The 26,526-nt window shown below is 33.4% G+C and overlaps 1 protein-coding gene and 1 long non-coding RNA gene across 2 annotated transcripts in view; both read right to left on the bottom strand.

Annotated features, from left to right (window-relative positions):
- The window catches only part of LOC137390495 (caspase-6-like), a 528,030-nt gene that overhangs the window by 26,811 nt on the left and 474,693 nt on the right, over positions 1-26,526 (bottom strand). The gene's annotated exons all lie outside the window — the stretch shown is intronic.
- On the bottom strand, positions 743-3,327 carry LOC137391853 (uncharacterized). The gene is made up of 2 exons (XR_010978181.1): positions 3,245-3,327; positions 743-1,018 (listed from the first exon to the last, which is right to left on the bottom strand). It is a non-coding gene; the product is annotated as an uncharacterized lncRNA (long non-coding RNA).

A 26,526-nucleotide genomic window follows, 5' to 3' on the forward strand; every position in this document is an offset into this window, starting at 1 on the left:
TCGGGAATGGAGTGTCAGGTTGCAATACCACAGCACCATAAATTGGGTAGATTCCAAACAAGCCCATTGTGCCTATGTAGAACCCAGGGAAAAACTTAATGTCACATAGAGAGCCAATAAAAATACAATAATATTCTATCTTGAGGGCATTTTCGCTTTTCAAAACTTCTTTCTTACTGCAATTTATTGTTAGCAATGATCAGTCGGGCTGGACCCAGCACAGTACCAAATTTTTTCTAACTTTAGATATCTTGACTTTGGGTGGTTTTATTGATCAATAGTAAAACTGAGTGCTATTATCCACATTTTACCAGTAATAATAATGCCCTGAACTGTCAAGAAATTGATAGAACATTCTACTCAGACACATTCACTTAAATTTGGAAAATGACCCAAAAAGATATATTTCTCATTGTGTAGTGAATTTCTGATTGTTTTTAGTCAAGCACAGCGTTCTAAGTAATCTTTTGGGCTTGTCGGTTTTACAGTAAGTTGTCAGTAGACTGGCTGCTGCGGCATATTTCCTTATATTTGGTTTTTCTTTAAAAGAATTATTATAATTTATCTTAGAGCTTGTTTCTTGAATAATACATAATAGTGTACAGTGCAGTACAACAGATAATATCTATTGTCGGTATTGTATTATCTATCAAAGCCATTGTTTTATGCACATTTTCTGTACATAAAATAATAGCTAAGACTGCTTAATACAAAATAACTATACAAGTGCATTACTGCGGAGTTGGCCACTTTTAGTCTTCAAAAAGAGCACATTTATTGACAAATACAACGCAATGATAATAAGAAGGTTCAACAACATAAAAAATTCAGCTGGCATTTTTTCTCGCAGCCTTCTTTAGCAAGTTGTTGGCTCGAGCCCGAATCACTATAACACTTCTGTTAGGCAGCGTTGAGTGTATAGCATCCAACACTGATCTTGTTGGCAGTTTGCCTGATTTTTCAGTCCAGTGCTTGTCAAATTCTGCTATTTCCTCTGCACTTTACCGTTTTCTGCTGACTGAAATAGTAAATAATGTGAATTATCATTTATAAAAATCTGATAAGCTATGGCTTTGATGAATCACATATCATTGCTCAGCTCCATTCAAAAGTTAAATTAGTCTTAAATTAAAAGTTAATTAGGCTAATACTTGACCTATGGGGTCAACCACTGTGGTTAAACACGCATTGTTCAGGTGTTCATTGAAACCACTAATGCCTAGATTGCTCTAGATACCTAAATGCCTCTGACTAGGAGAGCTATGTTTTGTAACCTGACAGCAGCAGAACACAAAAACTAGTGTCAGCATTTATGTAGGCAACGAATTTGACTGAAATACTTGAAAAGTTAGACACTTTTATTTTTTCTACTGCATTTGAGCTACAGCAAAATAATCACGCTTGTTTCCCTAGTACATTGTGTTAGTTTAAAGCCACTTATCATAGCATCACCCACATTTAATCTGATGTCTAAAAATCACTCTTCGGTATTGATAATCCATGTATGTCACTCTGCACTTATTTAAAATCAATGCATTTTTGATTAGATGCTACTACACAAAGAGAAATATACCCTTGGGTTCTTTTTTTAAATTCATGCATTAGTGATTTGCAAATATATGAAAGCAGAGCCTTATTTAAAACTAAAATCTTTTTGCGTCGATATTTGCAAAGTTATGCTTGCTATTTTAACCTTGACCCAAAACTCCAATATTATAACATTCTGAAATACAGATAAATTGACATAAGGTAGAATCTTAATTTGAAGGCCATGTTCATTTGAGTGCTACTCTAGAAAACTACTCTTGAAAACTAGAGTGTCACCCTTTAATTGACAACCACATCCAGCTGACTGCGACTTCAACATTCTTTGATCTTTGGATCCGATTTTGGACAGGATGGATAGAAAAATGTTGACAAATTTTTACTAACAATGACTCAGTTACAACAAAAGCAATTAATACTTTTGTCAATGCATATTGAAGCGAGTTTTCTAACTTCTAAGCTTTACAGTGTTTTCGTTGAAGCTTTGAAAGCAGCACCGTGGAAATAATTAATAACTCTATCAGGCTGATAATAATTTTATTGTTTAAGCGGCCTTGATAGTTCGGCATATATGAAAAAACCGTTTAGCAAATATGATGAAATCTGTACTACTATTTGAGGCTAAAATTTCTTGCACATGCTACAGCATTAGAATAAGCAGTTAACGATGGCATTTTGCAAGCTCAACGCCCAGTGTATATGTTATCACTGGATCACAGCTTAGTTTGTGTGTTATATAGTTTTTATGTGTTTTTTTCAAAAGAAGTAACGTTCACTTGAACGGTGGCGTTCTATCTTTAACCGTCATCTATTATAGTACAGGTCTAGTAGAGGGGCGTTTAAATGAATGGGGATTCAATTAGAGATTACATAATATTTTATTAACCCTTTCACCGCTGCATGCGCATTTAGGTGAAATCAATGGACGACCGGCATATGTGCATGTTGCGAATTTCCTGGCAATTGCGTAGTAACTTAATTTTATTATTCGTTGACAACATAACTAACAGTCTTTAAGACTTTTTATGGTATTGACAGTGTTGTCCAAAGGTTTCCCTGTAAAATTACCCTAAACTCACGAAGCAATTTTAAATTTTTGTTTAGGACTTTTCAACATAAAAAGAAACTTTTGTTCTTTCTGATTTTCGAAATATTTAGTGCTATTATAGCTTTCGCAAGTACATCCAGAATTGAAAACAGATAATTACTTATGTTGATAACAATATTGATGATTGTTGATGACTGACGGATTAAGATTTTAGTGATTACACATATAATTAAAGTAGCAGCTCCAATAGTGACTCCAATGGTGGTCAAAGTAATAGTTTCGTAAGAGTAAGGAACATGGTAGAGCATTGTTTTTCGAGATTCGAAGGGATCGTAGCTTCACATAGCATTAGCAATGCACAAAGTAGGAATGCATTAAGTTTTTTGAATAGTACTATTTTTTAACGTGTTGGATAAATAAAATCTATAACAAAAAGGTTTTAGATAGAGTTGAAGCTAATAAAGATTGAACATATATTATGAAGCACAATCGACAATTTTTGCCACTATAATTGGAAGGGTTAAAAAATGCAGTGCCATGGCATTCAAACATAGATTTTATAGTAATATTATTTCTTATAAATTTTTTGAAATAAAACTTTTATTAATGTGGCACGCTCTTGTGGAAATTAACCGTTAATCAGCAACATACCCCCTTCAAGAAAGCGTCCAGCTGTGCTTCGTACCATTTTCCATCTGGTGGATATAGTGCTTGGATGCGGTGACCAGGTTTCTACCAAAATAAGCAAAACAATTTTAATAGCCCAAACAGATGTTATGCAGATTAAAAATTGATGCAAAAGATGCCTGATGTTTTTAGGTTTTTCAGCAAATCCGTGTCCCTACCTCCCATTACTAAAATTCTATGAAGCAGTAATATTTTATCTCTTGCGATATTCTTCTACAAAATTGAAACATAGATTTTAAAGCTTCAACGATTTAAAGGATTTCATTTACTCCAGTCACTTACTTATGACTCAGCCTCTAGTTTAAATCAGTATCAAATTACGACTAAAATGCATCAACTTGTTAATTACAACGAAAATAATACATTATCATAACTTTATACTGCCCTAAGCGAGCAAAACGCCCTATCTGAAAAGTTTTTCAAAATTCACTTTTTTGTGCTTATATGTAATTTAGGTTGAGATCTAACATGTCTCGAAATTTCATATATCTGAGACCACCAGAAATAGCACTTTTCACAATGTGCAAAATGCCCTATCCACATTTACCACACATAAAGTGGCAATCAAAGCTCTCTATCTGCAGATACAGCGTTTTGATTGGCCTGAACATACACAAAGTTGGACATTATGAGCAGCATTATGTAATCAAAGAGTATATAAACAAAGGGAAGCGAAACTGAAGCATATATATTTGGTTGTTTTAAGGCAGCTCATACAAGCTAGTGCACTTCTAAGTGCTCATCTTATTGCTATATTTTTTATCATAATATATTTATTATGACAGGACGATATCTAAGTGACAAAAGTCTCGATTTAAAGATCCGACTCAGAGATTTGATGAAAAATTTGTTTTAATTACATGTCCATTGGAAGGTTTTGATTTTTTAAAATACTGACATTATTGCACTCAGTTGTTTGCTTTAAATTATTTTCAATAAAAGCGTTTGATCTTTTTTAAACTACTATTTTACTTACTCCTTTCATTTCATGACATCAGGTTTGAAGGATACCTAGATCTTTGATCATCTCTTAACTTTTGAGCTAAATATGGCTATTACAGGGCTTTAATCCATGTGTTGACTTGATGAGTAATAGGAATTGCAACATATATTATTTTGTTGACTAATTGCGGGTTAATATCAGAATTTAAACTTGTAATCCTTTGATAATCCAGTCATGGCAAATGGTCTTGTGGCAAACTAACAATGAGAAACCAGTCCAATTAAGCAATCAAAAGGCCCTATCTGCAGTGATAGGGCGTTTTGATTGCCTAGTGCCAGCTTAGTAAATTGTCAATTTAAGCAAACAAAATGCCCTAAGTGAAATAACTCCTTTGATTTTAAAGTTTCTCGAAAAAAAATTCGGTAAAGATTGTTGGATATCTCACCATAATAAATAAAAAAAAAACAACTAAAATACTGCTAATACTGATGCCAGGTTCGACCAAAACGCGTTTGTGCTTGTGCTGAACAATTTACAAATATCAAGATACAGCGTTTTGCTTGCTCAGGGCAGTAAAGTATAGGCTACTAATAATTCTGCCTGTTTGGTGCTATCAATCAGCTAACACTACTAATCAGAATAAAAAGCATCCATAATTATTTTAATGCTTTCTAAAAAGTTACAAAAGTTAGGAGCATCGACAGAGTCACAGATATTCATCAATTGCTGGCTACTGTGCTATATGTTACCATAACTATTTTAATGTGTGTCGGTTAATCTCACAAAGCTACCCTCGTGTATAATTACAAAGTTATCATTTTATGAAAATTAGTAATAATTTCATTCTTTTAGCATTATAAAGTTGGGGTTTCTTGACCTTTTTAACTTGACAATATTACGATCTTGCAATTAAGGCAGTAAAATCCAAATCCAAAATAGCTGCGAAAACCTATGCATTGTTGTTTGCCGTCGCAATTTGATGACATGAGTAAGTTGCTTTGATATAGTATTTAAAGTGGCTCGCCCTACAGGTAAAAAAATGGCCACTACCGGTCTAACCTTTTGCATTGGTATTGAGGCGAAGTAAAATACTTTTTCATGATGCCTTTTCACCATAATATGGTACAATTAATTCAATGACAAAATTGGCAAAAGTAATATCAAACAAATGTGACAAACAAATATACCAATTGTGACATGATTAGTCTGTTCTTCTGCTGCTGCAAAACCCTAAATGGCTAGACGCATGAAAAAAGCAAAATGTTTAGCGGCTACAATCTCGCTAGAAGGTTGAACTTATGTGATAAGTCTTTAGGTTGTGTAGGAGTGAGAGGTTGGCTTGTTTCTTACAATCTATTTAATCAATTGACTAGCATGCAAGAAGATAGCAAGCCATGCCACATTAGGAGAATGAGTCACTTTAAGCACAAACCACAATTGCATAAGTACATAGGTCATTTCTGCTAGTGAGAAGACCTTGGAGAATAAGACCACATTATGCAATTCTGTGAAGATTTTATTACTGCAGTTATACTTGTGCTGCAATATTTCTAAAACAGTGATAAGCAAATGAGCTGCCCAACCACAACCTCCTTCATTATAAAGTTACAAAGAATAGGAATAACAACAATAGCTTTCATTCGGAGGCTGAGGCTATTGAGAAGTAGAAAGTGAATTAGCTAAGAAGGCAATAGTAGAACACACATAATAAGAGCATAGGCATCATGATTGACGTGTATGCAGGCAATGAATTCATGTACAATTTCACTACCAATTTTTTTAGTAAAGCTAGACACCTTTGGCTAAAGAGTGCTAGATATAGGTCAAAACAGGCCAGTGACAAATATCATGTTATGCATCCTTGTTTGGACACTTTATTTCTAAAGTGTTTAATGCATTGGAAGTTTAACATAAAAGTGTGCTAAGAATGCACAAAGAACATTGACAGCAATAACTGCATAGTACTGACAGCAATAACTGAATAGAACATGATGTTTAATTAAAATGTAACATAAAAATAAACGTTTTATTTTGTTTTGGTAAGCTTGCAGCAAAAATGTTTGCTGTGCACATAAAATATTGTTTTGCTCCAAATACTTTACAAACAAGTAATAATAACTTTATTGATGCAAATTGTACTGAAATTATAATTGCTACGAGCACCAATGGAAGTCAAAATAAGTAATACAATTCTTACAGACCTTCTAAAAACAATGGCCTTTGCTGCTACAGAAAATTCTGTAGCACTTCTGTAGGTTCTTATACTGCTAAAACTACCTTTGGTTCAGAAATCAGATTTGAAAGGAGCAATGAATTATTATAAGCATTGGCAAAATGTTTGGGATGGATAGGAAACAAAGCTGAGTATTGCACATGCTGGTAATTTAGCTAATGTAAATAGATTTCCTACACTACCTAATTGAAAGCATCAATGCAAAATCTAAATACATGTAAATACTTACTAGCCATAGTACAGAGTGACCGTTTAATGTTTGTCAACATAACATCCGTACCGCTTTGAGCATCTTGAAATTATATTAAAGTTGCTTTCATTATGAGCTCCCTATGACATTTTAAAGTATTAAAATGGGCAAATACAAGTTGCATTTTCAGAGAACTTTTAAATTCAAGTCAGATGCCACAAAAAGTTCCTCTGCGTTGTTTGTAGTATATTCTAAAAGTGCTAACACTACATTTGTTTTAAATTTTAAAGTTGACACAAATAATTGAGCAAATTATGTAGCTTATTAGTAAAACTTTTGTTAACATCAGCAAACAAACTGCATACATGCTGCCCGATATCGAAGGCCAAAAATAATAATATATATTGCTATTTATATTTTAACCAATAGTTTTGCAGTTTTGTTATTGTATAGCAATTTGTATAAAACCTACTGTATTTCAGGTTTGAGTAACTATGAGTTTTAGTAGTGTTCTGGCCCTTCCTATCGCGTGTTTTCAACATTTTGAGGTAATAATTAAATGCCATGAGTTGAATTGCGCAACTTCAGCAGCATCTTATACATATATATCATTCGCCAAACTCATTGTCTTGAATCATCAAAGTTCACTAAATCATTCAAAAGGAAATACATACACTTGTATCTCTAATTCTGTTATAGCTTTACCCTTTTACTGCCACCCATGTACAAACTAAGCTACCGGCCTACCGCCAGCCATTTCACCGAAAATTGCCAATTTAGCTTCATGATATGTACATGAAGCATGTATACAATTTTGTTTCAACTTCAAAGTTTATCTAGAAACTTTTTGTAATATATTTTATTTTGCTAAAATGTTAACATATAGTGCTATGCAAAAATCAATGTACCTTCACTTTGTGCATTGCTAAAGCTATGTGAAGCTACAATCGCTACGAAGCTAAAACAATGCTCTACAATGTCCCTTACACTTAAAAAACTATTATTTTCACTATCATCAGAGTCACTGCTGCTACTTTAATTATCTGTGTAATCACAAAAATCTGAATTTGAATTGGCTATAGTGTCATCAACATACATGTAAGTAATTATATGTTTTCTGACTTGCGCGATACTTAACAAAACTTACACAAAAATTTCCATTTTTATTTTGGAAAATCTCAATAAAAAATTTGAAACTGCTTGGTTATCTTAGACTAATCTATTAGAGAAATATTCGAACCACACTGACAATACCATCAAAGTTTTAAAATCATCCGTTATGTTTTTAACGGATAATAAAATTAGGTGACCACGCAATTGTTGGAAAATTCGCAAAAATGTGCATACGGCAGTTGCTGACAGATTTAGCATAAATTCGCATACGGTAGGGTAAGAGTAAAAACCAACAAAATATTTGTCAATCTCCTGCCTCTAAACATGACATCTCAAAACTGATAATTACTCTCAGTGTTGACTGAGTAACTAAAAGTGGTAATGAGTAACCATGGAAAACTATTCATTTTATATAATTATGCAATTGCTCAGCAATTGCAACCATGACTCATAAAGACTAAGAAGAGCAATACTAAATCTCTTTGCTATGCTACATTCCTTTGATTGGTTTGCGCTATTTATATTATGTAATCTGCCAATAATAGATGAATAGAACACAAAAGTGGCGTAATGGTTTATGTAAGCGTTTGAAATAATACAATGCCTGTAAAAATTGACAACTTTTCTTACTGAAGCTATGGCTATATCAAATTATCACACTAATTTTTGGCTCGCATGTATAATGTGCTAGTTGACAGCAACTTATTGCAATATCGCATACCTTTAATTTTATGTCTGCAAATCAGTCTTGGGTGTGGGCCATCAATGCTTCTCATCCAGCAGTTATCTATAACTAATTGATTAATTTGATTATGAAGCGTCATTGATTATTTGCAACTATACAAAGAAAAACTAATTTTTGGCATGCTGTTACATTCTTACGTCAGGTATACATTTGCTAGTTGCAGTAAAACTTTGTACAGTATATTTTGTGTTGGTGAATTTAAAGTTTTGCTTATCATAGTAACTTTGCCAAAACGTCAAACATTACTACATTTCAAAATACAACCTTACTGATATAATGTTTTATAGTTTGTAATCTATACTTATGTACATGTTAAAAAATATTATAAAGTTCGGTAGATGAAACCTTGATTATTTTGACATATTTTTTATGCAAACCAACGTGTAATTAGCAACATACCTTTTCTAGAAAAGAACATCCAACTTTGTCTAATACTCTCTGCCATCTGATGAATATACTGGCATTAATGCTTACCAAGTTTCTAAAAAAAATGAATAGATAATTCAAATAGCATAAACAGATATACAAACCGAAATGAATGCAAAATACACATTTTAGTTCACTGGTTAGGTTTTTTGGCAAACTTGAATGTCTGCCTCCTACTACTGAAGCTCTATAAAACAGCTAAGCTCTTAATTACTACACAATTGCTACACAAGATTCAAACTAAATATTAAAAGTTTTAAAATTCAAAGGCCGCATATACACCACTTACTTGCTTATGCCTATGCATGTACTACTATTACTTACAAAATCATAACTGAAATACGCAAACTCTCACTATTCATGATAACAATAATACAATTACATAATGATCATGATATTCTAACAACAGTTTTGACTGTTGGTAGAACCACATTAATAACTTTACTTATCATTATAAAAAAACATCAAAAATTATTATATTAATAACTGAAAATAGATTAATGTTAGAGAATTAACTGCTTCACTAAAATAACTATTAATTGTCAGCTGGCGTGTCTGTGTTGATGTTACAAAACCGAACATTCGTGTAACAATAATAAAGTCCAAAATTAGGATTTTACAAAAAGTTTTGATATTCTCCTTTATGGTATTATAATGCTGAACTTTCTTGACTTTTCTATGCAGAACAATATCAGCAGTTGGATGACATAAACAGGTGTAAAAAAATATATATCAAACGTGTTCTATGTTACATTCCTTAAAAATTATAATAATTGAAACATACTTTTTTCACGCTAGTCCTATTTCTTTATTAAATAAAATTTATACTGCTTTTCTACAACTGTATGTTTCAAGTAAATAAACTGTAAATTGACTAAAATAACATGAACAACTTACCAAATGTGACGTGCTCCCTTACATGTAGTTATTCTGCTGCTACCAAGCTCTAGTAGACTACATGGGTGAAGAACTAATAGTCCTAACAGCCACAGCAACATTATAACAGCCACATCTCGCTAGCTGTTATATACTGTGGTTATACTTTTGCCACTTTATTTCAATAAATTTAAAAAATCAATTCTTCGACTAAAAAACCATCTCTCAGGTATTGCATTCGGATGAAAAGTTTCAAAAAAGATTTATTTTGTGGCTGGATGCAACGGCAGCAAAAATATGAATTGTACTGATTATACACTTATTTAAACTTTTACTACAGCCATGCTTAAACATCAGTGGAAACCATAATGTGCAATTATTGTGAATTTTCACAAAAAAGAGCAGATCAATGAGAAACCGTGCAAAAAAAGGGAGTGCTTAAATGGCAGTCTTGAAAACCATAAAGAGGGTCAGCAAATAAATTGTAATGTATTGTAGTTTGTTAATATACAACTTTATTTCCCAAATCTAATAAAGCTATCATGAATATTAGCAAAACTGACTGTATCCGACATAACTGCTAATTCCTTGTATTGGCTGATGATTAGTCATAAGCTTATTGCAATATGTTTTTAAATAGATTGTGCTATTAACTGAAACGATACCAAAACACTTAGAAGTAAGAATATTTTAAAATTGATATATGCCTCCTAGTTCCATATATAAGAGCCTCCTAGAGTTGGTAATTTATTGATAGAAAATTACACATTTTTGTTGGAGTTGTCTCCTCTTTTCCATATATATGAATATAGATATATAAGGCAATTATGGGAATCATGTTTAAAATACTTCTATAGGGTTGTTAAGCACTATAAACACTGCTAGAATTAGGAGGCTCCCTGGACGCCTCCTAATTTTTCAGAGCCTCCTAACATGGATTATATATTGATAGAAGCCTCCTAGTTGGGAAATATAGTTCTATATACATATATATATATATATATATATATATATATATATATATATATATATATATATATATATATATATATATATATATATATATATATAGTGGTGGTAGACAAGGAGAACAAGAGGGCTACTATAATAGATATAGCAGTACCCAATGACTACAATATAGCCAGCAAAGAAAGAGAAAAGGTAGAGAAATATCTCCCTCTTGGAGAAAAGAGTGAAAAATGCTGGAATGTAAGAACAACTGTAATCCCAGTAGTCACTGGGGCACTGGGCGCAATAACACCGGCGCATAAAATGTGGCTTTCCCAAATACCAACAACAATCAACTCAGGTGAGTTGCAAAAAAGTGCGCTATTGGTAACAGCTAAGATCTTGAGGCGAGTGCTCAAACTCCCAGGTCTCTGGTAGAAGGCCCAAGTTAGAGCAGAATTGACCACCCATACGGGGTATCCGGGGTGAGAAAACAATATATATATATATATATATATATATACAGTAGATGCAGTATGAACAGTCTCTTGCATGAAAGTGTTCAATATTAAAATAGAGCGATGTAAAATTGGGGCGGAATGGGGCGGAATGCTGTGAGCTGGTTGGAGCCTATATACTCAAGCAGATCCACGATGAGATAGGCAAAACTTTCGGTTTATATCGAGATGACGGCCTAGGAATAACCAACAAGACCCCAAGAGAAGCTGAGAAAATCAAGAAAAAACTCTGCTCTATCTTCCACAAAAACGGACTACGCATAACTGTATAGGCGAACAAAAAGGTGGCCAACTTCTTAGATGTAAACCTAAACCTGTATACACAGAATTTACCACAAGCCAAATACACATCCACAGTATGTACACGCCAAGTCCAATCATCCACTTGGAGTAATAAACAACATACAACTAGGTATAAATAGGAGACTGAGCAGCCTGTCATCAGACAACTCCACATTTACCACCGAAACTGACATATACCAGCAGGCACTCAATCTAAGCGGACACAAACACAAGCTTGTGTTTCAGCCTGCCCCGACAAACAATGCGCAAAACAGAGACAAGAATACCAGACGAAGACCGATACTATGGTACAACCCGCCATTCAGCAAAAATGTAGCTAATAACATCGGTAAGATTTTCTTTAATATCCTGGACACAGAGTTCCCTAAATCACACGCTCTTCGTAAGATCTTCAATAGAAACTTTGTGAAATTAAGCTACAGCTGTATGAACAATGTGAGCAGTATCATTAGCGCTCATAATACCAGATTGCTGCAGCATCACAATAAGACCCCTATAACCACAGAACCAAGTGAATGCAACTGCCGACATAAGAATGGCTGCCCACTACAAGGAAAGTGCCTGAGCAAGTCAATTATATATAAGGCGACAGTCACCACCAATGATCAATCTGCGGACGAACATTACATAGGATTGACTGACACCACATTCAAACAACGCTATTACAATCATATGACAACCTTTAGAAATGTAGAGAAAAGATCTAGCACCGAGCTCAGTAAGCACATATGGACCTTAAAAGACCAAAGCATAGAATATAACATCAAGTGGAGCATAGTCAAAAGAGCTACATCATACAACAAGACCACAGGCAGATGCAACCTATGTCTGTATGAGAAATTTTATATTATATACAATCCCAACATTAAACAAACGCTGCGAACTAGTTTCAACATGTAGACATGCTGGCAACTTCCTTTTAAGCAATTTTAAGACTTAACTTCTAAACTTCTGCATTGTTGAGGCTTTAAATCGTGTTGCTTGCTAATTTTAATCCTACGTATCAGTGGTGTATTTAGGTATTTTAAGACCTACGCTTTTATTTCCATCTATATAAGTCGTTTTCAGTGCTAACAATTTTATCTGATGATTATTGCATGGCAATATGAAACTATTAGTAATAAAGTTGTTTTAAACTTAACTTTAACTTTCATTTTACTCAATTTTATATATACATATATATATATGTATATATATATATATGTATATAAGATGTCAATGATCAAATGGAAGACGGAACTGGAGGCTAATGGCAAAAAGCTGGCGAGTGTACAAATTAAGCGAGGCATCTATCAAGGTGACTCCTTATCACTGCTGCTCTTCTGCATATGCCTAAACCCTCTAAGCAATATGCTGGAGGAGACTGAATATGGGTACCAGTTTAAGAGTGGCACCAAGATAAACCACCTCTTCTACATGGATGACATCAAGCTGTACGCTAACAAAGAAAGGGACATTGATTCACTAATACACCTCACTCAGGTATACAGCAAGGACATCGGAATGACCTTCGGTATTGAGAAATGTGGAAGGGTAATTCTTAAGAAAGGCCACTCTATGCTCACAGATGGCCTACGAATGCCAAATGGTACCATCAAAGATATAGAAGAAGGGTACAAGTACTTGGGGATTATGCAAAGCAACATCAACCACGAAGCCGAGGTACGTCACAAAGCCATTACCGAATACAAGAAACGCCTTCGGCAGGTCTTACGGAGCCAGCTCAATGCCAAGAACCAAATCACAGCAATAAATACCTACGCACTGCCAGTAATAAGATATCCAGCAGGCATAATAAAGTGGACTGAGGAAGCCATCAAAGAAACAGATATAGCAACTCGTAAACTGCTGACCATGCATGGAGCACTCCACCCAAAATCTGATACTACTAGATTGTATCTTGATAGGAAAGATGGCGGTAGGGGACTCAAAAGTGTACAGCAGACAGTGAAAGAGGAGGAGCAAAGCATCAAAGCATATGCAGCCTCCATGGCCATTTCAGATAAGTTGCTAGCTGAATTTCAATCGGCTGCTCTTACAACGGACCTACGCCCTGATGATGAGGAAATTGACTGGCACACGAAACCTCTTCATGGTGCTTACCACCAACAAATATCTAAGGTTGGCGATCTTCACCAGACATATATGTGGCTGAACAAAGGAAATCTAACGGCCAATACAGAGTCGCTAATCATGGCAGCCCAGGAGCAAGTGCTCCCAACAAGGCAACTCCAAACGAAAATCTATCACACTAGAGACGATCCTAGATGCAGACTGTGCAAAGATGCACCTGAGACCATCCAACACATCATCAGTGGATGCAGGCAGCTAGCAGGGAACGCATACACTGAGCGGCATAATCATGTCGCAGGTATTGTGTATAGAAGTCTATGTGATGAGTATGGCCTTAATAAACCACAACACTGGTGGGAAGCTCCTGGTAAGGTAAATGAAAATGACCGCGCTAAGATCCTCTGGGACTTCTACATCCAAACTGACAAGCATGTCCTAGCAAACCAACCAGATATAGTGGTGGTAAACAAGGAGAACAAGAGGGTTACTATAATAGATATAGCAGTACCCAATGACTAAAATATAGCCAGCAAAGAAAAAGAAAAGGTAGAGAAATATCTCCCTCTTGGAGAAGAAATTGAAAAATGCTGGAATGTAAGAACAGCTGTAATCCCAGTAGTCATTGGGGCACTGGGCGCAATAACACCGGCGCATAAAATGTGGCTTGCCCAAATACCAACAACAATCAACTCAGGTGAGTTGCAGAAAAGTGCGCTATTGGGAACAGCTAAGATCTTGAGGCGAGTGCTCAAACTCCCAGGTCTCTGGTAGGAGACCCGAGTTAGAGCAGAAATTACCACCCATACGGGGTATCCGGGGTGAGGAAACAATTTTTTTTATATATATATATATATGTGTATATGTATGTATATATATACATATATATGTATATATATAGCTATATGAAGCTATATTTAGACAGTTTATGATTTCTCTCTAGCAAACAGATTACTTTTAAAGTACATTTAACCTGCCTTGGTTGTTTATTAACATGTTTGTAGTTATTATTACAATATTGTTTGGTATATAACCAAGCATTGTTCTATGTAACCAAACAGAAATGCAGATTAGCCAGAAAGCCACCGCTCTGTTAACACTTTCGCTATACACTTTATTTTTAAATCTGCCTAAATTTAATTTTTCTATTCGAACATATGTTGACATAGCGTCTTTAGTTTTGCGATAACATGAGAAAGTTATGTTATATTATATATCTATTATATATCTATATGAATATTTAATTTAAAAAAATGTGATTCAAAAATAAGATACTTTATTAAGAAATGGAAAGCACATAAAATTAACATTACTTGAAATGGTAAAAACTGTTACAAACTTTACCAACATTATTTTGCCAGCAATTTTGATAGTCGTATTTTACTGTCGCCATAATATTCGGTCACGATTACAGTTTTTCAAATAAAATACGTGCACTGAAAAGACAGAATCAATTGATATAGAGTGACTGAAAACCCAATTGCAAAGAATGTTAGAAGCTTCTTCAGCTTAAATGATTGGGTATTATTTTTTGTCAGTGTTTTTTCCGCGGTAAACTTTCTGTTTGATAATCAAGTAACTGTTAGTGAGAGGCCTGTTGATTAGTCTATGTTGTTATCCACAAGCTCGTTTTCATGGAGACCAAATCTTATCGATCTATTTGAAGCGGAATTTGAATAATCATGGATAAGCTAACACTTTGTCTAAAAGCTGATGTATCGGCTTCCAGCAACAAAGAGATGGTAACCTGAGCCGATACATAGGCTTGTGGTAGTGAAAGAGTTAACTATAGTTAAAGCGGAAAGTTCAAAAGACATGAAGTAAAAATAGAACTCTGTGTTTACAATGCAAACTTGTACACCTATTTATGAGTTATTCACATAACACAAACTGATAATAATAAGGAGTCACTTATTAAAAGTTGGAAGTTGTTATGAAAGCTCTAATTGTATTGTTGTAAAAAATGTTCTCTAAAAGCGAGTTCAAAGTTGATCATGTTTCAAAGTAAGTGATTTACTTTGCAAAAAAATTTGAGATTCAATCTGCGTTTCTCGACAAATTTTAAAATAAATTCCATAGTTTCTGTGAGGTTTTGATAGATGACAAATAGATAAAGTATAATCTAGTGATAGAGAAGAGGTAGTAGTACAATGAGCAATCGGCAGCAGCTGTGACCTGACACCCATATGAATATGTTAGAATTACAAGGATATAATAACAGCTACAAGCAACTACTGCTTATCAAACTGTTTTGAGAATTTAAAAATGTTTTCTGTTTTCAATTTTCTATTTACCTATTGGTCACGCCGAGTTAAAATTTGCAGATGAGAAACAATTTCAAGACTATGCATATGCATTAAACTAAACAGATGCTATATTCTACCTTTTTTACAATAAATACTTTTTGATACAATTAATAATGTTTTTTTCAAATATCATTATTTTTTGAGATTCTAACAGCACATTTTGAATTGTAACAGTTGTCACTGAGCTATCAAAATATATTTACATTAAATATTATCAGAAATATTTTAAACAAAAAACGAAAATATTCATTCATATATTCAGTCAAAAACACTAACAATTATGAAGTAAATATGGAGGGTATAAATTCAACACAAACTATTACTTTAAGAATCACAGTTAATAGCACTTAGATATTTCTTATGGATACTTCAAATGAGTAACATTAGACAAGGAATTCCTACTTGAGATGCTGAATTTTATATCTCTAACTACCACTTGTAGTCGTGAAAACCAAGTTGTAGATGTTTATTCGTACAAAAATTAGCATTTAACAAGAATATAAATCATAGCTTGCTGGCCAAATGAAGTACTGTAGCAAAATTTTGCAATTTTTTTTTCTAATTGTTGGTAAAATTTACTGAATATTAACTATCAAATAATTGTATTAATTTGAGACTAGTAATATAGGTTTAGGAAATGTAAGAAATAAAGGTAGTGTTGGTGATAATTATATATGGTATAATTTATTCTCACTTCAACTGATTAAACTTTTGGCTACTATAGCTTACATATTATTCATCAGCTTTTTGCATGTTATATTTCTGGCATTTTACATATATATTTAAAAGAGTTTAAATATACTATCAAACTTTAACCTTTTGAACCTTAATAGTCGGTTTTCCGGCATTGCCAAGGGTGTGTCAAAATCCTTAACAACTGGAATTGCGGCATTCACATGGCTTTGTTTACAAAAGCCGTTTCTAAGTAAAAGCGTAAACTAATCAAATTAATTCTTGCACAGGATGTTAGACCAAAAAATTTATCTTGCATTTGTAACAATTTTCAAATATCTTTATCTACTTTCTTCATAATAATAACAAATCTTTATTAGGACGATATTGCAAAAAATCGATACCGCTCACTCGTTGGTAGGTAATAAATGATTGTGTTGCAAATAAAGAGTAGTATGATATTAAGTTGAATATTCTAGAATAAAGAAATAATGATTTACATGTGCTCGATGAATACGATACCAGTGTAAATGTTTTTTACAAGTTTTTAAAATCATACTAACTTTTATAGTTTTAGCTTGAGTCATGGTGAAATACAGTTTTTTTCTGTTTGATGAAATTTATTGGGGTTGCCCGATTTTTTACTAGTAAACCTAATATAATTGTATTATGAGCGCAATTAGAAATATTTAGTTAAAGTTTAAAAACTTCGGATCTTTGACAAACTGCTCAGGGTTGCTGACACACATTGACAAAAACGGCCAGAATTGAAAGGATTAAACTGTGAAGCTTTTTGAAAACCATTAAGTTTTATGTTAAAAATGTTTGTTCTTCAAGTGTAATCTTTTTACACATTTTGCCAAGTATTACAAAACTGAATGATTAGACGAGTAGGTGGGAATTTAACTATACATAAATTTTATGAGAATAAGAGATGCACACATTTGCTTAACTTGTCTCAATGTTTTTGTGCTATCTATTTGTACTTTTATGAACCCTATTCAATTGAAGAAATGCTAAAGAAATTGTATCAATTTACTTTATGCTCAGCTCCCATCAGAAAGTTTATCAAATCAAATAATCTTTCTAATATGTTTCTTTGTATAAGGATGTGGTTAAATGCTGGTAACACAGAATTTTGTAGGCCAAAAAGAATTATTTATTCTGGTATGAACCAATATAACCTCCAATTCTAAGAGGTTTCAGAACAGAAAAGTAAATGATATTCTACATCATATAAATTATACAGTTTTGCTCTGATAAATGACTTAGTTTTATTTGCTATTTATATGATGTGTTATTAAATATTTTAGATATAATATAACCATCTAGGGCAATAAATGATAGCTGAGAATATACGGGTACTTTATCTCACTTTTGCATATTTAAAAGTATTTTGACTGTTATATATTGGGAGATGTTGAAACATCGTGCGACTGTATTTATTAAGTTGTTGTTTGATGAATGAATATTGACTGGAAGACAAACTACTCACATAAACTAAAACCTTAACTCTTTCACTATCGCAAGCCAATGTATCAGCTTGGGTTATCACCCCTTTGTGGCTTTAAGCCAATACATCGACTTTTAAACAGTGTGTTAATTTATTTATAACTACTCAGCTTTTGTTTCAGATGAACAAAAAAGATCTATCTCCATTAAAATAAGCTTGTTTTAACGATATTGACTAAACTAATCAGCAGGCTTCTCACTAGCGGCTCATTGATTACAAGACAGAAAGTTCGCTGCGAAAAAACCAGAGCAAAAAGGAATACCACTATTGTTTACAGCTGTGGAAGAATGTAACACCATTAGTCATTGGGACTCCAGTAACTGTATATCGAGTAATTCTGACTCTTCTAGTGCACGTGTTTCATGTGATAAACTGTCATGGTAACTGAGTAATATAGTGACAGTCAAACTATGACTCTCGAATTTGCTAGCAAAATAATGTTGGTAAAGTTTGTAAAATTTTGTTGTTGTTTAATAAAACTCATTAAATTTTTCAATTTATTTCCTAATAAAATATCTTCATTTCAACAAATTCTTTTTAAAGTACATGGATATCTTGGTTCTTTCTCATGCTATCACAAAATTAGTGATGTTATGTCACAATTTGTGTAAATAGAAAAAAATTTTTTGGCCAGAGCTGGAAGTAATTTCAGCAGCAAAAATGTTTAATTATCTGCAAAAAATGTGAAACTTTATAACAATGTGTGTCTCAATAACAGATGTTGGTAAAAATTCCAAAACAACTGATGGAACAAAAAAAATCTGAAAAGTGTGGCATGAGTTTATGATTTTGATGCACAGAATGTTTAGTGCCTCAATGGAAAATGTATGGGTTGATAATTTGGATAAAAAAAAACTTTTCAAAATATGGCTATGAGCTGTTAATGACCTGTCCTATCAAAATATCAGCATGATATGTAAATTGTCATAGAAACCAACAGAGCCAGCCAGGAAAATGACTGAGCTGTGTAGATATTTGGCTGGGTCGGTACAATAAAGATATCTTGGCCAATTTTCCAAAGAAGTATGAGGAGCTAATTGCTGTACCTATATAAAGAATAGCTGCGCTTCTGCTTGGTAAGAGAAGAATAAAAAAAATATATCTGTTTATCTGTGTGCGTATGTATGTGTCCGCCTTATAGAGTACCAAACTTTTCGGACTATTAGCAGTTACTAGGCATCTAGGACGCATTAACGGGAATCTCCGGTAGTGCGCCTCTATACATAACTGATTCATCGTTTGCTATTTTTGCACAAAAATGACATAATAATTACAACTCTATGGCCTTCTTTCAACTTCATGACACGCGATGCTTTTTTGAGCTCAACGTATTAGGGCTAATTTGTTTTCGGCAAAACGATATCGAAAATAGACTCTCTCAATATTAGAACTTGGCGATTAAATTTTATTAATTCTATGAAACACGATGCCGTTTTTTGTGAACTTTTATTTCTGGCTTTTTTAAAGGTTCAATTGCTAAATCGCTGTTAAGGTCACTCACTACTTTTCACGCGGACAATTGTATTATCTCGAGTAGGAATAGCATCTAGATTCTCTCACCTTCGATCAGGCAAAGACACTACAATATTTTATTTTTACTTAACATATTGTCGTACCAGTGTCGTCGTACTCAGAGTTTTGATGGATAGCTGTCAGTGGAACTGTAACTTTTTTTTATACACACACTTTTATGCAAGAACTGTTATTATTAATTCAACATATTCACAAATTTTATTCTATTTTCTCAGTTCGTATTAATTGTATCATTACTGAATCATATCATATTGTAATCATAGCCAAACAGACTCAATTTAGATATTACTTGCTAATTATTTCACTGTTACATCTAAACCCTTATAGTCGTTTTATTTTTAAAGATTATTTGACCTGCACGAAACCTTTTTTGTCATAATATGAAGTTTAAAAGTTGCTTGACAAAGTAAGTTTGAAAACCTTTACAGTTGTTTTAGGTAAAATGGCAAGTGTTGTTATATGCTAAATTTAAATCAACTTTCTGTTCAGTTTTTTTTTTATTACCTGGGCAACGCTGCATGGGTCATACGTCTAGATGTATTAGCTTACACATATTTTCTGTTAAACCTATCCAGTTAGTTTTTTGTAATTAATTTCACATTTTACAACAAACATTTGTAAGATTACTGTGAGATTTATTGTGTAAGATTGCAAGTGTCAGTTATTCGCCGCTTTTTTATATTTACATAAACTGACATACTTTGAGAAATATATGTATAGACATACAAATTTAAATTCTCTTATCACATTTATGAACTTCTTATGACTTTTGAAGTTTATAATATAAGTTTTTTAAAGTTTGTTTCATTGTTGTTAATATTTCAACTTGCATTCTTTTAAACATAAATTGAGTATGGTGTTTGAAGTTTAAACATTATTCATTCTCCTATAACTGTTATTATTACTTGATTAGTTTCTAATCTTTATTATTATTATTATTATTATTTTATTCAACCATTTTTGGCAGACATTGTTCTAATAAAAATTCCACTACAAAATACAATGATATTCTGTCATATTTTTTAGTATCGTCTTAATAAAAGAATTGATGGATAGTTTCTGGTGGGACAGTAACCTTTATATACCCACACACTTCTATGCAAGAATTGTTATTATTAGTTCAACATATTCACAAATTTTAATTTGTTTTCTCAGTTTGTATTAGTTGTATCATTACCATATCATATTTTTTGTAATTGTTGCAAAACCGACTTTATTTAGCTATTACTTGCTAATTATTTAAAATTTACATCTAATCCCATTTACAATGGTTTTATTTTTTTTAAGTTTATTAGACTGGCAGAAAACCTTTTCCTCAATTAATGAAGTTTAAAAGTTGCAGTTGTTCGACAAAGTTTGATAAACTTTATGGTTGTTTTTAAGTTCTCTCAAATTATTTCAACTATTCGAAACACTTTTCTCATGATAGATTACCTATCATTTTTTCTTATGTTACCTATGTAGTTTGAGTGTTAGAATGTCAAATGTTGTAATATATGTTAAATACAAATATATTTTCTGTGCAAAGACTTTTTTATTACCCGGGTACAAGTATAGCTTATGGTGTAAAATAGCAACTACAAGTACAAGCTTAGAAAGTACAGCTTATGACGTAAAATGTGGAAAAAATACTTAACCAAAGTTTTTTTTTCTTGCCTTGGAGTGGATTGTAGTTGAAATTATTTTATTTAAATGGGAAAAATCGTTTTGGATCTCGAACAACTCGGTTTTCGAACTACCTTCTAGAACTGATTATGTTCGAGTACTGAGGTTCCACTCTACGTTATCAAAAGATATAGGTCCCTGAAAGTTATGAAATTTTAAATTTACATTGGTTTTTGTAAACCTTTACAGTTGTTTTATTTATTTTTAAATCAGTTGTCCTGCACAAAACTTTTCCTCATGATATGAAGTGAGAAACTTGTAGTTGTTTAAAAAAGTTGGAAAACCTTGACAGTTGTTTTATTTTCTCTCCTAATTTATTTCAACTACACAAAACACTTTTTTCATGATATGTAGTTTACAAGTTATAATGACAAATGTTGATATATGTTAAATACAAATCAATTTTCTGTGCAAAAACTTTTTTATTACCCGGGCATTGCTGGGTAGCACAGCTAGGCCTGGAGCCGTGGCGTCAGTCGGGGATGCGCAGGAGACCTTTTTTGCCCCGAGTACAGCGAGAGTCTCCAGGTGCGGCTTTCCGGATGAATGAGTTTGCGAGTGCGAGGTGATTGATTGCAAAGCGATTGAGTGCTAGGCGACTGATTCCGAGTGCAAATTGATTGGTTGCGAGACGATTGGTTGCGAGTGCGAGGTGATTGATTGCAAGAAGAGTGTGAGGCAATTAAATGTGAGGCGAGTGCAAAGCAATTGAGTGCGAGGCGATTGATTGCAAGGCAAGTGCAAAAGCGCGATTGTCAACTGCTCGGCGGGTAAAGATTGGTCAACCAAGGCAGGGGCTCAGCGGCAGAAGTGCGCGATCGTCAACTGCAAATATAGACGAGTATGAATGGATGCATGAATCTAAACACAAAAATCTAGAATATTTACTAGATTTTACACGCATATACTTGTAAAACACACTGCAGATTTCCATTGTTCGCCTCAACATTGACATGTATATGTGCATGCATACTCTGATCAGGACAACAATTTCAGTAGACTGCATATTTGGAGTTGTTTTACGGTATGAAATACAACTCTCAATAAACCTTATACTGCACGTGAATCTGTTCCTGTAGGCGGGTAATGCAGCTAGTTTATTATAAACCATTGTTTGTTTTATAGCTATTTTTAAGAATAAGTATATCATTAATACCGAAAAATGCTGATGTTTTTTTTATGTAGCAAATGAAGGTTTACATTCACTAAGTATGTGTTCTATAGACAAGAAAAAATCTGAATCTTTTAAATGGCAACATTGGCTCTACCAGATCTGTGTGCAAAAACCAACAGATAAACACTATGCTTTAACTTTTCACTAATGCTTTACGCTTGTTAGTTAGAAAAAAAACTAAATGAGTTATGTCTGTAAAGTGACAGTACCTAAACTAGAGTATTCTACAGATGATCAATAAATGTTGCACTTTAATTCTTTGTTGCACATACATGTAATACCATTTATGTCACTTTTATGCTGCAATCTTCCATGAATCGAGTGACAACTATTTAATTTAATATAGCATTATTGTAAAAATAAGTTCTTTTTATTCAGAAAAGAATCAGGGAGTCAGGCAGAAATTGTTCTACGCAATACATATTACACTAATATACCATTGACTTATTTCAATAAATTTAATTTCAAATTTTTGAAAAAGACGAGCAACTATAGGCAGAGCAAGATTCATCAGATTCAGATGCATCAGTGTTTATTTAGATTCCATCGCTCATATACATCAAAACTTAAGACCGACTCAAAACAGAAGACTCGTCTGTCAAGCGTATTTCAAACCTACATGTATATACTTGTTATTTACATTGATCGTGTTATTTTCAGTGTTTTGACAAAATAATTTAAAAACTTTGACAGCTTGACAAAGGTTTAAACAATGCCTCTTCTAGCGCTGTTCATTTTATTAACCGCAACTGAAGACATTTTTAATTGCTTATTAAAAAACGTTAGGGTTACCAATCCTATTGTGGCCAAGGTTATGAATGAAGTCGAAGACTGCAGATTGGATTTATGCCTAGGAAATTTTCTTGAAGCTGAATTTGTTATAAATCTAAAATTTGACTATTTTCACGTCAACCGAAACAAAGAAAATTTTTATTTATTTTAGCCAATTCCTTTTTATTATTGTGTTTTTTTAAATATAGTTCTTTGCTAATTGTATAATGATTAGTTCACACAAGACAAAGAAAGGTTTTTGAGTCATGACTAACATAGTTAACATAAAAATAACTATTTTTCCTAAAAAATCTTTTTTACACAAAAAATGAATTTATAATAATAAAATTAAGTCAATATGTGCATCATTTTGCAGATAGTTCTTTCTTAATAATTTTTATTTATTAATCATAAAAAGTCATGCGAATGGTTTTTGAGTCATGATAAAAGAAGCGGTCAAAAAAAATAACAAGCAACGTTTTGATATTAATTTTCTCGCAAGGGGTAACTTTGAAAATAAAATTGCCCGACAAGTGTCACGGAGGACACGTCGGCATTCAACCATGAAGCAAAAACCTTTTATAACTATCAAGAGCAATCGCAAACTATAACATTAAGGATAACTCAATCTGATATGGCAGATCACCACTGAAACGTGCCTAAACCCTCCCAACATGCAGTGACTGAAATATGAGGCAGACATTGGGGTTGCAGCCCTCAATCCTGCTGTTAGAAGAGATTCCAGCTAATCAAATAACAACCATAGCAGCATGGACCAAAGAAGTAGTGTGTGGAAGAAGGCTGCTCGCCTCCTAAGCAAGCTAGTTAGCTTAGAGAAACGATCATATGAATGCGACTCTACGGATTTGTACTGGTTGGTGGGCTCCTAAGATAGAAAGTTGTAGCCAAAGAAAATATAAGAGAAGAGAAAATATAATGGTTTTGCCATCATTTTAGGATTGTGACGGCAAAAGAAAAAGAGAGAGAGAGAGAGGTGAGCAAAGAGATGAAGGTTACACAGAATTACATGTATTTAGAAATGGATGTTAAAAGGCAGAACCAGGACTTATTGAGCAACAATATCATAAAGTCAGCTAGAGTACCCTGGAGCTCAACTTTAGCACTAGCATAAAATAGGAAGGATGGTGGGTAGCCTTTCTACAATGACTATGGACACGTTAATGGGATCAAGAAACAGGATCATACCCGGTTTTACGGAGAAGTGAAAGATGCCCTATTGGCAAAAAAATTTTCAGTGCATTGATTTTAGATATTGGGTCCTGGCAATGGCTGTCGGATGTGAATGAAGCAGAGAAACCATTTTCAACTGCTCTTTTTTGGTTTTGAAAGTAGGAAGGACTTTATTTTGGGGTTATTTCATCCTGTGTTGTAGGACGTTTTTAGGACATAACGTTGATAACAAGCATTCTGCACAGCCTCCCTTGCAGACACTTTTGCTTTGTCTGATCAAAATAACCGACATTGCCGCTTATTTTGAAACACAATTTTATTGTTTTGAACAAGTCTTTATGAGGCTGCGGAGAGCAGGATAAAACCTGAAACCATCTCAGTGGTAGCTGATGCAACAAAGTGTATGTTACTTGGGACAGGTGGTAAAATTTCAGCTGATGACAAAGTTGAGGTTTAGTTTAGTATAATAAATACTAAAACTTGGATTTAAGTATTTGTTCAGAGAGCTAAATGTGTTCAATTTAAACTTGACGTTTATGTCATACATCTTCTCAAAGGTAACAACTCTCTACAGTATGTACTGTGCGTCGTACCGGGAAATGCTACAATTTATTGCAGATCCTAACCACTAAATACACTAAATACGCTACAGATACTTTGGGTAAGCATAGCTCCTAAGGTTAACATATTAATTTGTTACCAATTTTGATGTGCATGTATAGTCTCTACATGTACATAAAATTGTGATAATTTTTGATTTCGATCATATGGTGTTTGCTTTAGATAGTCACTAAGGGCTTCTATACATTTTTATACTGTGTTTTCACCAAATGGTCTCAGCACTGAAAGGAATTAAAACTGTATGGTGAGGGTTCATTGAAATTGACTTAGGAGTTGGAGGGGTCAATAAGCAGAAACTCGCTTATAAAGATGAAGACATATCAGAAAGAAGACTGCAGCCAATCAGTAACTCTTTGCAGAAGCCAGCTGTCTGCTCAACATAGCTAAAATGTAAGATATCAAAATCTATCAAAAAAGAAGAGTGATTCATTTTGAATGGTCGAATTGTGTTTTCATGATGTGACATGCATAATTATTATGGCCAGCCAGACCAATATTTAGAGACGATTATCTGGTTATAACCATGTGGTTGAACATTCCCAAAAAGTATCACTTACACAATCTATGCAATGTTTGCTGTTTTAATTGTGTGTATATGGGCAGTCATTGCTAGCTTACATTGCTATGAGCCATGTCGAAAATGAACAATTTTATTGGAAGTCTGCAATTAGGATACATTTTTGATTCAACGTAATAGTTCATCTGCTTATGGGCTGTGATCACATCATTAATGTCTGAAAGATACTACGTATTATTAGGCTATGGTGCGCATCACATATACTAAGTTGTATTTGGCTAAGTTTATATTTTTGCTCAATTCATGCCGTCATAGCTTTTTTCTGAACTAATATTTTAGCTAAATAATGTCAGTATTTTGCATGTGATTGTTATATGCACGGTGTAAAATACTCAAAGATATGCTAGTGTTCAAATTTAAAATTGGAAGTCATATTTGTACAAAATATATACTGGACCCATAAGTGCAAGTTAAGAACACCTTCAAAAAGGATGTGTTGAGAGTTAGACGACTCCCACAATAAAGAAGCTGGAGAAGGAAAACTCTTTGATTAGTTAGTCTAAACAAGCAGACTTCTCATTTGATTCACTTCAGCATGAATCGGTTGAAAAGCTTGTGCCACTTAATTCAAGGTTTGCTAAAATGACCGATATAAAGAGTGAGCGTGTCATAGCGTAACATACCAAAACAGTAGAAGACTGGAGAAGGATTCATCAGACGAAGAAAACTGTATGTAGGCAAATCTTTTCTAGAGTTGTTTCTTTGAAAAAAGTTGTTTCCAAGCAAATGATCATAAATTAAAACAGAGTTTACAAGGAAAGCACAAAACGAGCAAACATGAATAAAACAATATTTCCATTGCATCAGGTGAGCTAAGCGATCCTTTTTAGTATCAGACTGTTTGCAATGATGGATTCA

The sequence above is a fragment of the Watersipora subatra genome, chromosome 3 (genome assembly GCF_963576615.1).
Source record: "Watersipora subatra chromosome 3, tzWatSuba1.1, whole genome shotgun sequence".
In the NCBI taxonomy this organism is placed as follows: Eukaryota; Metazoa; Bryozoa; class Gymnolaemata; order Cheilostomatida; family Watersiporidae; genus Watersipora; species Watersipora subatra.